Source organism: Artibeus jamaicensis, unplaced genomic scaffold, assembly GCF_021234435.1.
Source record: "Artibeus jamaicensis isolate MK-2021 breed Jamaican fruit bat unplaced genomic scaffold, CSHL_Jam_final contig_518, whole genome shotgun sequence".
NCBI classification, from domain to species: Eukaryota; Metazoa; Chordata; class Mammalia; order Chiroptera; family Phyllostomidae; genus Artibeus; species Artibeus jamaicensis.
Genome location: NW_026521870.1, coordinates 4159193 through 4173113, shown reverse-complemented (window position 1 = coordinate 4173113; position 13921 = coordinate 4159193). Strand labels below are relative to the sequence as shown.

The 13921-nt window shown below is 33.8% G+C and overlaps 1 protein-coding gene across 3 annotated transcripts in view; it reads left to right on the top strand.

Moving 5' to 3' along the window:
- Positions 1–13921, top strand: part of MAGI2 (membrane associated guanylate kinase, WW and PDZ domain containing 2) — a 1409833-nt gene that overhangs the window by 1647 nt on the left and 1394265 nt on the right. The window lies entirely within an intron of this gene.

Here is a 13921-nt window from a genome sequence, read left to right as displayed (position 1 = left end):
GGGAGTTCGATGGAAGCACAGGCTTGCCACACACATGAGTTTCCTTTGAATTGAAGTCTGTGATGGGGACTTAGGGAGACTGGGGTCTTGAAGAGCTCGCACCAACTTTATCTTTGCTTGGAAGAAAATTATGGTTTTGAAAGAGGGAAGAGTGAGATAAAAGTTTCTTGTAAAGAGGGCAACTTTAACTAGAATAAAGGAGCGTGCCTTTGTTTTCCATACGCTATAGCATATGTTTATAGCTCACGTGCACATTTCATGTGTGGTGTGTGTTTATATGCATATTCTTATCAAGGTAAAGGTTTGTTGGGGGGTTTGCATTGTGTGCCCTGCTGAAGAGGTGGAATTGAACATATCATTGCCTGTATTTTGAACAAACAGTCTTACTTAAGGAAACACTCCTAGGGAGATGTTCTGTATAAAACCAGTTTTAAAAGTAAACAAGTGAAAACGATGTCACAGGCAAAATTTCTTAATTGTCATAGAAGAAAATGTTTTCATTGGGGACTGTTGAGTATTAATAACTGGTGACTTGAGAAAGGCTAATGTAAACAGAGCCTTGAAGGTCAGCATTGCTCAATAATGTGTGAAACTGAAGAGTATGAGTTAGGTAGGAAGACAAATAGAGTAGTTTAGTATTTTTCAAGATGACATACCAGAGGCTCAATATAGGGAGTCATGTTAACATATTTGTTCTCATAATACTATCTCATAGTAGTGGATATAAATGTAAAGTTCTGATTTGAGTCCAAGAAGTTCACTACACGAATAAAGACCATGGTTTTATTGGTAACAAGCATGGCATTTGTAGTAGAAAGTGGCTGCAAAGCTAAGGCATTGTTAAGTTTGACTCATGATGGTATCCTAATGAGGGAGGTGATTGTTCTATTACAGTTTGCAACGATGACCACATTTTAATATTGTATTTATTGAGCACTACCTTTTGAGATGGACCTTTGCAAAATACAACTCTAGCAACAAGAATGTATACAGAAAATAAAGAGAGGTTATTTAGTATTGTAGGTAACTTTTGTAAATCCACTGCAAATATTTGACTTGTAAAAGTCAAGATATGAAAGCTATTATTAAATATTAAAAAAGCTATCAGGTAAGAAAAGGAACTCTCACTGTCCTGTGATACTCTATAGGACAAAACTACGATGATTGTATAGTAATTTTTAAAGGGTGAAGCATCTTTATCTTCAGGAAGAAGATGAGGTTTATAACAGAGCTTTCCAAAAATCTTATGAATAATGAATTCATAAGCCCCCATCATTGTGGGTGTTTATGAAGAGGCCAAAGTGACCATATGCCGTGGATTTCTATGTAAGAGGGGGACCTAGGCTAGTTATTTAAATCTTGCCATGATTCTGTCTAAGGTAGCCTCTGATCATTCAACTTCTGTATTATATTTTATTTGGAAAACTATTGCTTATAGAACACCTTGGAATGTATGCATTTGCAGTGATATTTTAGGGGGAAAGTTCTTTCCATTCTGTATTAACCTGAAGTTCTAGGCTTCATTGGGTCATTGATGATTGATGCTGGTAATGTTCACAGAGCCCCCACACGAGGCTAATTCACCTCCTGAGTCACTATTGACCAATTTAGTAAGGCAGTAAGTAAATAAATAATTTTTTTTAGTTTTTGTGGAAAATCCTCCAAAAAGAATCCTCCTTTATATTCTTATAAGTAAGATGATTTTTATATACTAATTGTTGTTGGAATCATCCTTTCCCTTGTCAAATAATAAGTTTATTTACCATTGTAAACAAAGTGAAATTTTCAGCACCTTCGATGTAGTGTCTGGGTGTCTTTGGTTTCACTACAAATTTCACTTGCTGAAAAAATTTCTATAAACTTTTTGCTTGGTAGATTTATTTATAGAGAGATAATAAACTAGTATAGCTAGAAAACTTAAACATCGTTTGTTTAGCAGTTGTATTTTTTAATGTTAATGAGATAATTGATTTTTGAGTATTTATTCAAACATAGGGTATTACATTGAAACTACATGCAAAATCAGTTAAACTTAGGCAGGTTTCGCAAAGAAAAATAGACATTTGAATAACAAGAATATTGATAAAATGAGCACTAGATACAATTGCATCATTTAGTCAATTTTTCCAAAAATTGTTTATCAATTGATTTGAGAGAGAGAAACATCAATTTGTCATTCCATTTATTTATGCATTCATTGGTTGATTCTTGTATGTGCCTGATTGGGAACCGAACCCAAAACCTTGGCTTATTGGGACGACACTCTAAGCAGATGAGCTACCTGGCTAGAGTCTGTTCACTCAAGTTTTATTTACTTATTTGGCAACTTTTACATTAGAGAGTTTCATAATTTAAAATTTTAATTTTAAAATAAGTTGAGTGTCTTGGATTTTAAGACGTATTAGACAAAATAGACTGTTTTCCTATATTTTTAAAATGTCTTTATAACCATTTTTTAAAAGCCATTAAATTAAATTCAGGGGATTCCCCCCTTTTTAAAAAATCCTCATTGATAATATTTTTATTTATATGAGAGAGAGGAGAAACACTGATCAGTTGCCTCCCGTACCCCTGACCAGGAACCAAACATGCTACCTAGGTGTGTGCCCTGATCAGGAATTGAACCTGAATCTGCAATCTTTTTGATGCATTGGATGATGCACCAACTGAGCCACCTGGCCAGGGCAGGGAATTCACTTTCTAATGTAAGCTTCTTTTAATCCAGAGTGATGAAACATATCAAAAATACCATTTATTATCACATACAACTATTTTCATAAACTACGGCTGTTTAGTTTATAACAGTAAACCTTATTCACCAAAGTATTTAATTCTAAATCAGTTCTGTTCTGTGATCTCGTTCATGCAACAGACCCAGTTGAGTGATTTTGAGATCTAGCTGAAGTGCTAAAGGTTTTTCTTTTTTTCTTCTCTTTTTCTTAACATTTACCACCACTAGCGTTCACAAAAGTCAGCTACATAGATCATTGTGTCCTACATTCCTTACAGTATGGCTGCTGTTGCATCTAATATCACATGGGGACCTACATATCCTGGACTTACCGGCCCATTTAGGATCTCACAGTAGAAAATAAAAGGCAGAAAATTTTCTAGTTCTTCCCATGTGGAAGAAGGGCCGAATAAGGCCTTTGAAATTCAGTTCTGGAGAAGATGTACATTGCTCTCCCTCCTATTGCTCCTTTCAAAGATGCCTTCAAAGGAAAGTAGAACTACATTTATTGAGTCATGCTTTCTTTTGATTGACATCAGGCTGGTATCATACAGTTAAACCTCTATGCTTTTTATTTGGAAATGTAAAAACAAATTATGTCATATTTTCTCCAATAAAGATTAACTTTCTTCCGTAGAAATTTAAGTAATATGAATTTTATTGACCAGTAATAAAATTGGTTAAATGATTTGATCAGTTAATTATTTTAGTATACATTACATTTAATGTTTTGGAACAAGGTTTATGAGACAATTAACTTTGGACATTATTTATGGGGAATACTACTACTGTAGTTTTTTGTTATATGTACATAATTTAAATGACATGACTTTGAATATTAAAATTACTATTTGCTTTTTTATGTGTTTGTTTTGACTGAGAATAATCTCAGGGTGAAATTACTTAAAGTTATTTAAGTGCCACCATCTCTGCTCTTAACATTTATATGTGCAATTTTTGACACATTTATTATATTCAATTTCTTTTGTAGTTGCTTGAAACTCACACATTCACTTCATAATGATGAAAAAGTTTTCATATTTGGCAACTGTAACTGCTTGAAAACAATGGCTTTCAAAAGCATTGCAGACACTGGATAAATTATCCTTCTAGAGATGAGATACACTAGTGGTTAAATGTACAGTCTCATAAGTATACTGCCTGGGTTTGAATTCTGAGTATACCACTTAGTATTGGCTAGATAAGCAAGTAATTTAGCCTGGGGTAGTAATAGTAGCTTGAGAATATTAAGTAAGGCATGCATTTAAATGATGTGGTATCTGGCAGATAAGTATTATTATGTAAATATTAGTAAATGTTACTCTGAACTTGTTGGTTATTTTGAGTTAGTGACATGTTGAAATGTTTTTTAACTTTCAAGATATTTTATTTTTAATTGAAAACTACTAGAAAATATGAAATGATTGACTAATTAATAGTATGAGTAATTTGCAAGTAATATTCTTAAGGTTTTTCTAAGTAAAATAAATGCTTTACTTTGAAAATTATTAATGTGAAGAGTAATGCCATTAAGTAGAATGGAACACATTTTCACCTTTTAAAAATAATTCCCACTAATGCTGCCTTTATGTAAAAGATCTGTTGTTTTATATTTATTTTATACTTTAGCCATAGTTTATTTTCACCCAGTAATGTATTCCCTTTGTACCTATGTCTTTTCTCAGTTTGTGAACTTACTCTAGGCTTGACAAGCATGAAAGTGCTATTAGAATTCACTAATTTTAAGTTTAGGAATTTATTTACATTTCTTACATGTGAATATTTACATACCAGTATCATGTTTTAAGGTAGAACTTTTACTTCTCGGTTAAAAATCTACCTCATAAAGAAGAGCAATAAAACAATTCACAAGTGTTCACAGTCAACCATGTACAATAAAGAAAACTACATCAAATTTCATCAAGAAGATTACTTTGCATTTGTGAGGGTATCAGTAGCTCAGCATAATTCTCTATTAATACTTTGAAGAAGAAACAGCCGACAATGTATCTACCACAAGCACCACCCCCCAGATGTTTAGCATTTTAGTTGAGTTCATCCCATTTTAGAATTCAATAGAAACATCTACCTTGAAGCTCCAGTTTCTGCTATTAATTTTTTAAAAATCTTTCTTAGCTACAATCTGGCTACTTATCATGATAAGAAGCATGAGATAGAGTCTTACGATTTTCTTAGTATTGTAACTTTTTAAAATTATTTATTCCATTCCATTCCCAACTTCCTCTGTTTTGTCTCTAGGAAGGACTGATGTAATATTTCCTGTAATAAAAATAAATTAGAGTGTTATATAGACAATTTAGTGATAGGTTTATAATTACTGAGTACTTGCATAGGGATATGCGTCTGCTAAAAACTGTTGTACAATACTCATCACAGAGAACTTATAATTGCTTCCACACTTGCATTTTATTGTTATGTTAACTCTTTTACAAAAAGACTTTATTTGGAAATTAATTTTCATAAACAAATTTTAAAACTTCTGTTAAGTTTAGTATATAGTATGAACTGTTTTATAGAGTCTAGAAGAAGTTTCCTTTTTTATTTAAAATCCTCACCTGAGAATATGTTTGCTGATTTTAGAGGGAGAAAGAGAAGGTGGGAGAGAGAGGAAGAGAGGGAGGGGGGGAGGCAGGGAGGAATATCAGTAGGTTGTTTCCTGTAAACACCCTGATGGGGATTGAACCTGAAACCTAGGCATGTTTACTGACCAAGGATTCTCCAGCCTTTTGGAACATGAGATGATGCTTCAACCAGCTGAGCCACCCGGCCGAGGCAACAGTTCTCTTTTTTGACAAGCGGTTGAATAGTAACTCAAATGCATTCAATGAATCTACTTTCAAAGATCTAGTAGGCCAATGAGTGGATATTTTAATATAGATTTTATATTTAAAATAATTGTATGGCTTGCTCAACTTTGGAAAACATTTTTCCTTGTAATTATGAATTCAAGTCAACTTTTGTCATTTTCAGTTATTTTGGTTTAGTTTTTTTTTAAAGAACAGTAACTGTCAAGATCATGGCGGTCACCCTGTATCCATTAATAGCTCAAAACAAACATCTGACAGAAGAAAAACTAACCCTTTGTAGTCTGAAGTAAAATATATATGGAAGATACTGATTTTTCTAATGGCAAAATTTGTGCATTTTTTAACCTCTTAGCTGTCTTTAGTGAAACTTATGCATATGAAATCAGAGACTTTTTTCATAAATAACCATGGATTTTATTAAGTGACTGTGGCATGAAGTAGAATGAAGCACAAATGGGGACAATGGTAATTGAACAACAATTTATGAAAATGTATACTTCATTTTTCATATTACATTGTATTTGAAGAAGTTTCTTAAAACATGAGTGTTTCCAGTGTTACAATGGATTATGGGTGGCATAAAATCTGTTTTCACTTTAAATTGTCATTTAAGAGATCAAAGACGTCAGGGTAAAAATTTTAAGTGTAAAAACCAATTATATATATTTTTAATAATTATTTTTATTTTACAGGTGAACAGTGTTGTAGTTTGTATCGTTGCATACAAAAACATACATATTTAGCTGGAATCTATATGAATGCAAGGATATATACAAACACAGATTAATTAGCAACATACCCTAACCTGTCCAAATCTGCTTGCTGGGTTGCAAGCATGAACAAATTTCAGAGTCTAAAGAGATATAAAATGTCTAAAGTTGCATCCGTGAAGCATTCTAGGTAGTCCACAGTTGACCCCAGTTTCCATTTCTTTGCAGTCTGTGCCGTAAAGGTATTGAAGCAACTATTAGTTAGACAAAGTTTATTTTAAAAATAGCAAGAACTTAGGCTTAAAGGGTTATTAAAACCTTCCATAGTTTTGCCTTATTTCTCATATAACTTGAACATGAATAACTATAATCTTAATTTTTGTGGCAAGTCCAGGTGCTTAGTGGGTGGCCATTTTGTTGGTGTCGGGACTGGAGCCTAAAGAAGTCTGTCCCCCTCTGAAAGAGCAAGAATGTTATCGAGATTTCTTGCCCATCTGCAATTCAAAGACTAAAATTTTCTCTCTTAATTTTTCTTCTGAAGCATTATCTATAGCTGGACTTTTGGTTGGAATTACCTATGCTTTCCTTGTCTTTATTTCAGTGTGGGAGAGTCATTCTAACATCAAATTTGTTCTGCTTCCTAGAACACATGCTCATACACACTTGTGTTGGGCGCGCGCACACACACACACACACACACACACACACACACATTTTTCAAACACTAAGCTTCAATACTAGTTTTTAAATCAAAAGTTCCAGAAAGGCATTTATGCATGTGAGGATACAATCTTATTTTATGGAAAGAGTTACATAAAATTATTCTATATGTGACAAATCTAAGTGAAAAGCTTGATAGTCACATTAATTTTCAACTGTGAGTAGTATTTTTAACCCTTATTAGCTCTGATGAGAAACTGTATATTTTTAGACTATAAGAAGTACTTCCCCCCCCCAAATTTGGGAGGAATAATGGTTGTTAATGCTGCTGTTGAATTCTGTTTACATTTACAATGGTGAAATATTATGTTATTTATATTATTAAATATTTTACCACATTTTTGGCTTCAAAAATTTTTTTCCTATTTTCCTTCTATAAAACCTAGGTGCGTCTTATGGTCCGAAAAAGGAAGTCAAATTTAGTGGTTTTGATTTTGGTTATTTTTATTTGCAATGCTAATGGCTGGTAGATTACATAATATCTAGATAATGTCCTAATGTTATTGCAACCAAAGAATGAGCAAAGAAAAGGGCATGAACTTGATAACACATTTGCAGAGTGGTTTAAACTTTTATTGGTTTAGATGTATCAGAGAATGAGGGGACTGGATCCAACATACTATGAATGTACAGTATATTGCATTTGAAAGAAGTATTTATTTTAAAATAAGTCACAGTCATGTACCACATAATCACATTTCATTAATGATGGTGGGCACATATGACAGTGCTACTATAAGATTATAATGGAACTGAAAAGTTCCTATTACCTAGTGATTTCATAGCTATCATAAGATTATAGAGCAAAGCATTACTCATACGTTTGTTGGTGATGCTGGTATAAACTAATCAACTGCACTGCCAGACATGTAAAAGTGTAGTGTACACAATTATAGTAGTAAGCTATACCATTTAGGTTTGCGTAAGTATAATCTGTAACATTCATACAATGATGAAATTGCCTAACAACACATTTCTCAGAACATATCCTTGTCATTAAGCAACTCATGACTAAATAGTGCTTAACTTATAAATGTTTAGCTAAAATACAGGTATTGCCTACAGTGAAATTAAAAAATGTCTATAAAAACTAAGTTTTATTAACATGGAACCTAAGAGACTTTGCTATGAAATGGAAAATATAATATTTTGAATTATAAATATTTAAAATTTAAAACCATTTCCATGTATCAAATTAATTTGCTATGTAGTAACACTGTATATGAATTTATAAAGAACTTACTGTATGAATCAAGAAAATGTCCTTCTATATTCTCATGTCAAATCTCCCTTTTAAAATTAGTTGGAAAATCTTCTTTATCTTGTGTGAAGAGCACATGACACCCTTTAGCCTTAGCGAAATTGATTCTTTTAGCATTAACTAAGGCAATGCTTTGCTTTGGTTGAATGTGCTTTCAGACGGACTTTAGAAAGCCACAAAGTTATTAGAGATACTGTTGGTTGCCAACTTGGGATGCATTTCTCCTTCTCCTCCTCCTTACAGTAGACCAGTTTTGCTCAAGTATACACATGCTGATGTGCTCTTATGCCCTGTGTTTTATTATATCAGGTTGGCCTCATCCAAAGGGGATGAACTTAGACTAGTCTAAAGCAAGCAAGGTAATTCCATCTCTTTGCCAGTGATTGTTCTAGGAAATGTCTTAAAACCCAGTTCTAAGTAATGAATAGTAATGTGAATCTGTTGGAGACCTTCTTAGAACTTTTTTAGTTCTAAAATAAGATCCCAAACAGTTCTATTCACTTTTCTGTCTGTGAAAGTTGGCACACAAGACAGTAATTCCTGGAGCAACTATGGGTTTTACCTACTCTCTGAAAGCACAGGCTTTCTGTGAAAACTTTTGTAAACTGAAAGGTGTGAGATTAAGGAGCAATCACATTAATTTGTATGGAATATTTTTCAGTGTTCTCAGACCCAATATTCAGTTCATGCATACCATGTATTTCATTCATCACTATTGAAACACTTTACTATGTCTGGTTTTATACTAAGTGTAACACCCTTAGGAGCTCTTTTAGGCTTTTCTGATACCCTTGGGCATATCTTATTAATGGATGCACAAAATAAGCTGAGTTAAAGTGCAGAAGCTCATAGACACAGTTCAAAGCTGTGGTGTCTTGACGCTGAGATGCTGAGTGTAGTTCCCAGGGAGGAGCTTGGCGGTGCCACCCTCGCTGCTCTGGATGCACATGCTGCCTCTGTAACATCTGGCAGAAGAACAAACAGTGAGCTCTATTTTTGCTTTCCCCTTTTTTTTTAAAGTGAAAATGTCTTTGGATTTCTTTTAGGTGGTCAAAACAGGTACTAATCTATGAGTCTTTCCTAACAGTGAGGTGGCATAATATAAACTTTTGAAAAGTAGAAGATACCTGTGTAAACCACCTGTGATCATGAAGAGAGTTAGCCAATAGTTTGAGAAAGGCAGAACAGGTTGATTAAAAACTAGTGGCCCCTTGATGAATTGCTAAAATAATGAACGCAGAACTAGTCTTGTCTCAGGACTTCTTGTTGTTGAGGTAAGAGTATACAAAATAGTTTAAGCTGTTTAGTTTGAGTTTTCTATTCTTTTGCACTAAAATCTTCTGATTGATATAACTGTAAAATAGTATAAAAATTTATTTTATTTCTACTTTATTGTTTTGGAGGGCATTGGTAAAATTTTCTCAAAAAGAGGAATACATGAATATTTAAAGAATATATCAAGATGTATTTTTTCTTACATAAACTTGGTTAAATTCTAGATATGTCTCCATTACCTCATTCAGTATTGCTGTGGTTAGATTTTTGTTTTAAATTCCAGAAAACTTTAACCATTCTGAAGTTAAATGTGTAATACATAATTAAGAAATAAGATCAGCTACAAAATATATCCCCAATGCGTGCCAAAACCAACTTGAAATATTTTTTAATTATGTAGTGTTTACAAATGTCTGTGCCATTGATCCAGGAGTATATATAATTATAAACTGACTCATCAAAAACGTCCCAACTCCATTTTTCCATGAGCTGGAATTCATTTACTTATTATTCAGCAAAAATTTATTGGTAACCTAGCAGGTATTGATCTAGCGACTGGCTATAAAAAGGTGAATAACTCTTCATCAAGATATCATTTACACCACAGGTGGCAAACACATGCCCGTGGGCTGAATCCAGCCCTCCATCATGTTTTATCCAGCCCAGCACCTTGTTTCTACCCAGCGGCAGTGCCAAGCTCCTTGCCCCTAGTTAAGGAGTAGTTACAATTACACAGTCCTTAAATTACATTCAGCTCTTTGAAGGCAACCACGAGGCTGATGTGGCCCTCAGTAAAAATGAGTTTAACACCTGTGATCTATACCCTTAGGTAGTTCATCTGTGTGTGTGACTTGAGTCAAAAGTCATTATGTAGAAGTTTCTTTTATCTTTTAAAGATACCTTTCATGATGTAATCAGAATAAAAGTTTAAAAAACATTTTGGAGAAGAAATATGGGCTAGGAGTTCTTAGTATTCTATATCATGAATTGTAGTTTCAGTAGCTCTGTACACTCTGTATGTATGTATTGTTAATATTGTGCTTATGTTCTAGGCACAGTGCTAGATAATCACCATAGGAAGGTGTATAAATCTTGATCCTACCCCTGGAGTTTCACAGTTCAGGGTCATAGTCAAGAGCATGGAGCTTTGGAGACAAACAAGTGTGGATTCCAGTCACAGCACTGCCTCATACTAAACGTGAATTCAACAAATTATTTTACATATGAGTTTCATGCTTTGTAAAATAAGAATCATTATAAAACATACAACATAAAGACATTATAAGGAGTAAATCTTATGTTACCTACAACATACTTAGCGCAGGGACCGGAGTATAGAACAGGCCCAATACTATTTATAAAGCATATATAATGTTTGCCAATATTACATGTACTGTGTATTACTATTTTATTTGGTTTAGTAATTACTATAGACAAGAATTTTTCAATGTAATGAACGTTTTAAAAGACCTGTGTCTAGTAGAAGGGCAGTTGGTTTCACCTCGTGTTTCAGGCAACATTTTACTAAAAAGAGAGTACTTGAGTAGAGAGATCAGGCAAAGGGGGTAGAACTCTTCTAGATAAAGGAAGGGGGCATTGATTTGGAGCATTTCAAGGAATATGTAAAGAGTTTCCAAGTATTAAAGTTGGAGTTTAATATAGATAGTAGTAACAGATGAGTTTGAGAGCTTAGATGTGGGCCAAACCATAATATCGAACCAAAGGATGAGCCATGGAGTATTATTATTATTGTTGCTATTATTGTCATCAAATGTTCGTGTAGTGCTTGCTATTTGTCAGGCAGTGCTCTAAATACTTCAGATAAATGTTAATTTATTTAATGCTCATATTATTCTATAAGGTAGCTATTATCATTAATCCCACTTTGCAGATAAGAAAAATGAAGTCTAGAGAGTTTAAGACACTTGCACAAAGCCACATAGCAATTAGCAGAGCCAGTATTCAAACCCACTTAAGCACTATAGTAGCTTGCCTCTCCATGTTTGAAAGGTTTTGAGAACAGAATTGACAAGGTCATATTTGTCCATAGTTTTCCCAGTGAGGGGAAATGTAGGCAACATTTTGTGGAACACATGTAGACAGTGAAGAGACTTAAAGGAGGTGGAAGATTCAGGCAGGAAGACCAATTAAGAGGCTACAGAATTATCCAGAGGAGATATTTTAAGGTCCTGAACTATAACATGATAGTGGCAATGGAAAAGAGGTGTCTGGGTCAAGAAACATGTAGATGGTAAATATGTAGCTGGTACATATGATTGGATAGGAGCAAAGAAAACTAAAGAGCAGATTTTGGTAGAAAGTAATTGCATTTGGGATATAAATAATGTGAGTTACCTGGAAAGAATGTGCCAGTCTTAAATTTATAAGAGTGATTAGGGCTGATTGTGCAGATCAGGGAATATGAGGTTATCCAGTGACAAAATGTAAAGGCAGAAAGAACAAATATAGATGTGGCATCTATATTTGAGGAAAAGTCATGGGTACCCAGGAAGGAAGCTAAGACTATTAACAAAGTAGTCTTAATATTAGTGAGTGGTTAGCACTTAAAAACACAATAGAGTGGTTAGAAAGATGATGTCTGTAACATTTCCACAGCATTCGGCAAGAGTGGAGATCACTTTGGTGTCATTTTACTGGGGTGGATGGTGCAGAAAAGCCAGATGTCACAGGGTTGAAGAATGAATAGTGAGAAAATGGAAATAGTATCTGCATTCTGCTCCTTCAGTAAGCTTGCTTATTAATAAAGGGCACGCTCTAATGGGGTGTGTGGTTAAGAAGGGTAGGTGTTGTGTGTACGTGTTACAATGAAAGAAACTTGAACTTGATTTTCTGTATTTGTCATATAAATATATTGTATTCTATATTAGCATATAAATAGCATAAATATATATACATACATATATTTAGCAGGTAAATATAAGTATACACATACACACACACACACATAGGTGAAAGCTAGGTCCTGAAAATAAATTAATAATAAGGGTCAGATCCTACCCTCCAAGAATACAAAGTAGGAGAGGCAATCATGTACCTAGCTAACCTTAAAATGATGAGCTTTAATGGAATGTTGCAAAAAGAAACATACTGCTTTAGAGCACATAAAAGGGGAAGGAAGAAGCTGAGGAGTATAATATAAAGACTATGGATCCAAGACTAAAAGCATTTACAAATTCCAGTCCCAATTTCATTACTATCACTTCCTTGTGGGAGAATTAACTTTATCTGAGCCTTAGTCAACTCATATGTTACAAGATGGTTGCTGGAATCAAAGAAGATAATTCATGTGAAAATGTTTTGTAAAACATTTATTGCAGTCCAGTTGGAAATGTTATTACTTAGAGATAAATCACAAGGGGGTTAGTGGGGGGAGTTCAGGAGGAGTAGTGTGGAAAGCAGAGAGAAGAGTATGACCAAAGGTGGGAGAAGTGAAATTACCCTCTTGTGTAGAGAGCTAAATACAAATCAGTGAAACCAGAGAAAAGGATACCTGAAGATTTTTTCCAGAAAATAAATTTGGGATCATATCAGGGATTAAAAACTTTAAATGAAAATCTAAGGAGTTTGGGATTATTCTCTAGATGATAAATCCATTCAAGGTGTTTGAACAAGGGGGAAGCATAATTAAAATGGTTTTTTGTTGTTGTTTGTTTCTGGGTTTTTTTTTTTTTTTGGTGGTGAGCAGGAAGGAAATTTGGTTTGAGGTGTGTGTTGAATGGAGAAGACACGGAGAAAGTCCTAAGGTCTGGTATTAGTAGTAAGAATGGTGGGACATGAATTTAGGGGATAACTTAGAGACAAGATAAATACAAATTTATATCAATTGAATGGGAGGTAGTGGTGAAGGGGAGATAGGAATGAAAGATAACTCTGAGGTTTCTGACCTGGGGGTGGGTCTGTGGAGCAGATGAAGATTCTATTGAATAGAGATTAAAATTTAATCTACAGGGAAATGGCTTTAGGCTGTTCTAGAAATTGAAAATTGCTATCTTTCACAACTGCAGAAGTATCAGGATAGGTTCAGTATATTCTGGCTGTTACTGACTATGTAATATGATTACGTTCATGAGATATTTATCACTGATTTCTTACTTAAAATAATTTAGACTGGGCACTGGAGTTAGAACAATTAACATAATTTAATTATAAAATGGTCTATATTATATCTTTATCATATTTTTGCTTCAATTGGTATTATTTAAAGAACAGTGAGTGGAGAAAAATTAGTGCCAGGGAATGCAGTATGTTTGAAGTGAGTGGAAGATAGCAGAATTCTGATTTTCAAAGTTCATCAGTCATATACATCTAGAACTCAAAAGAGTTGTTGGAGCTACAGATTGGAGAGTTGGTTGGTACTGTGTTAACAGTGGTAGTT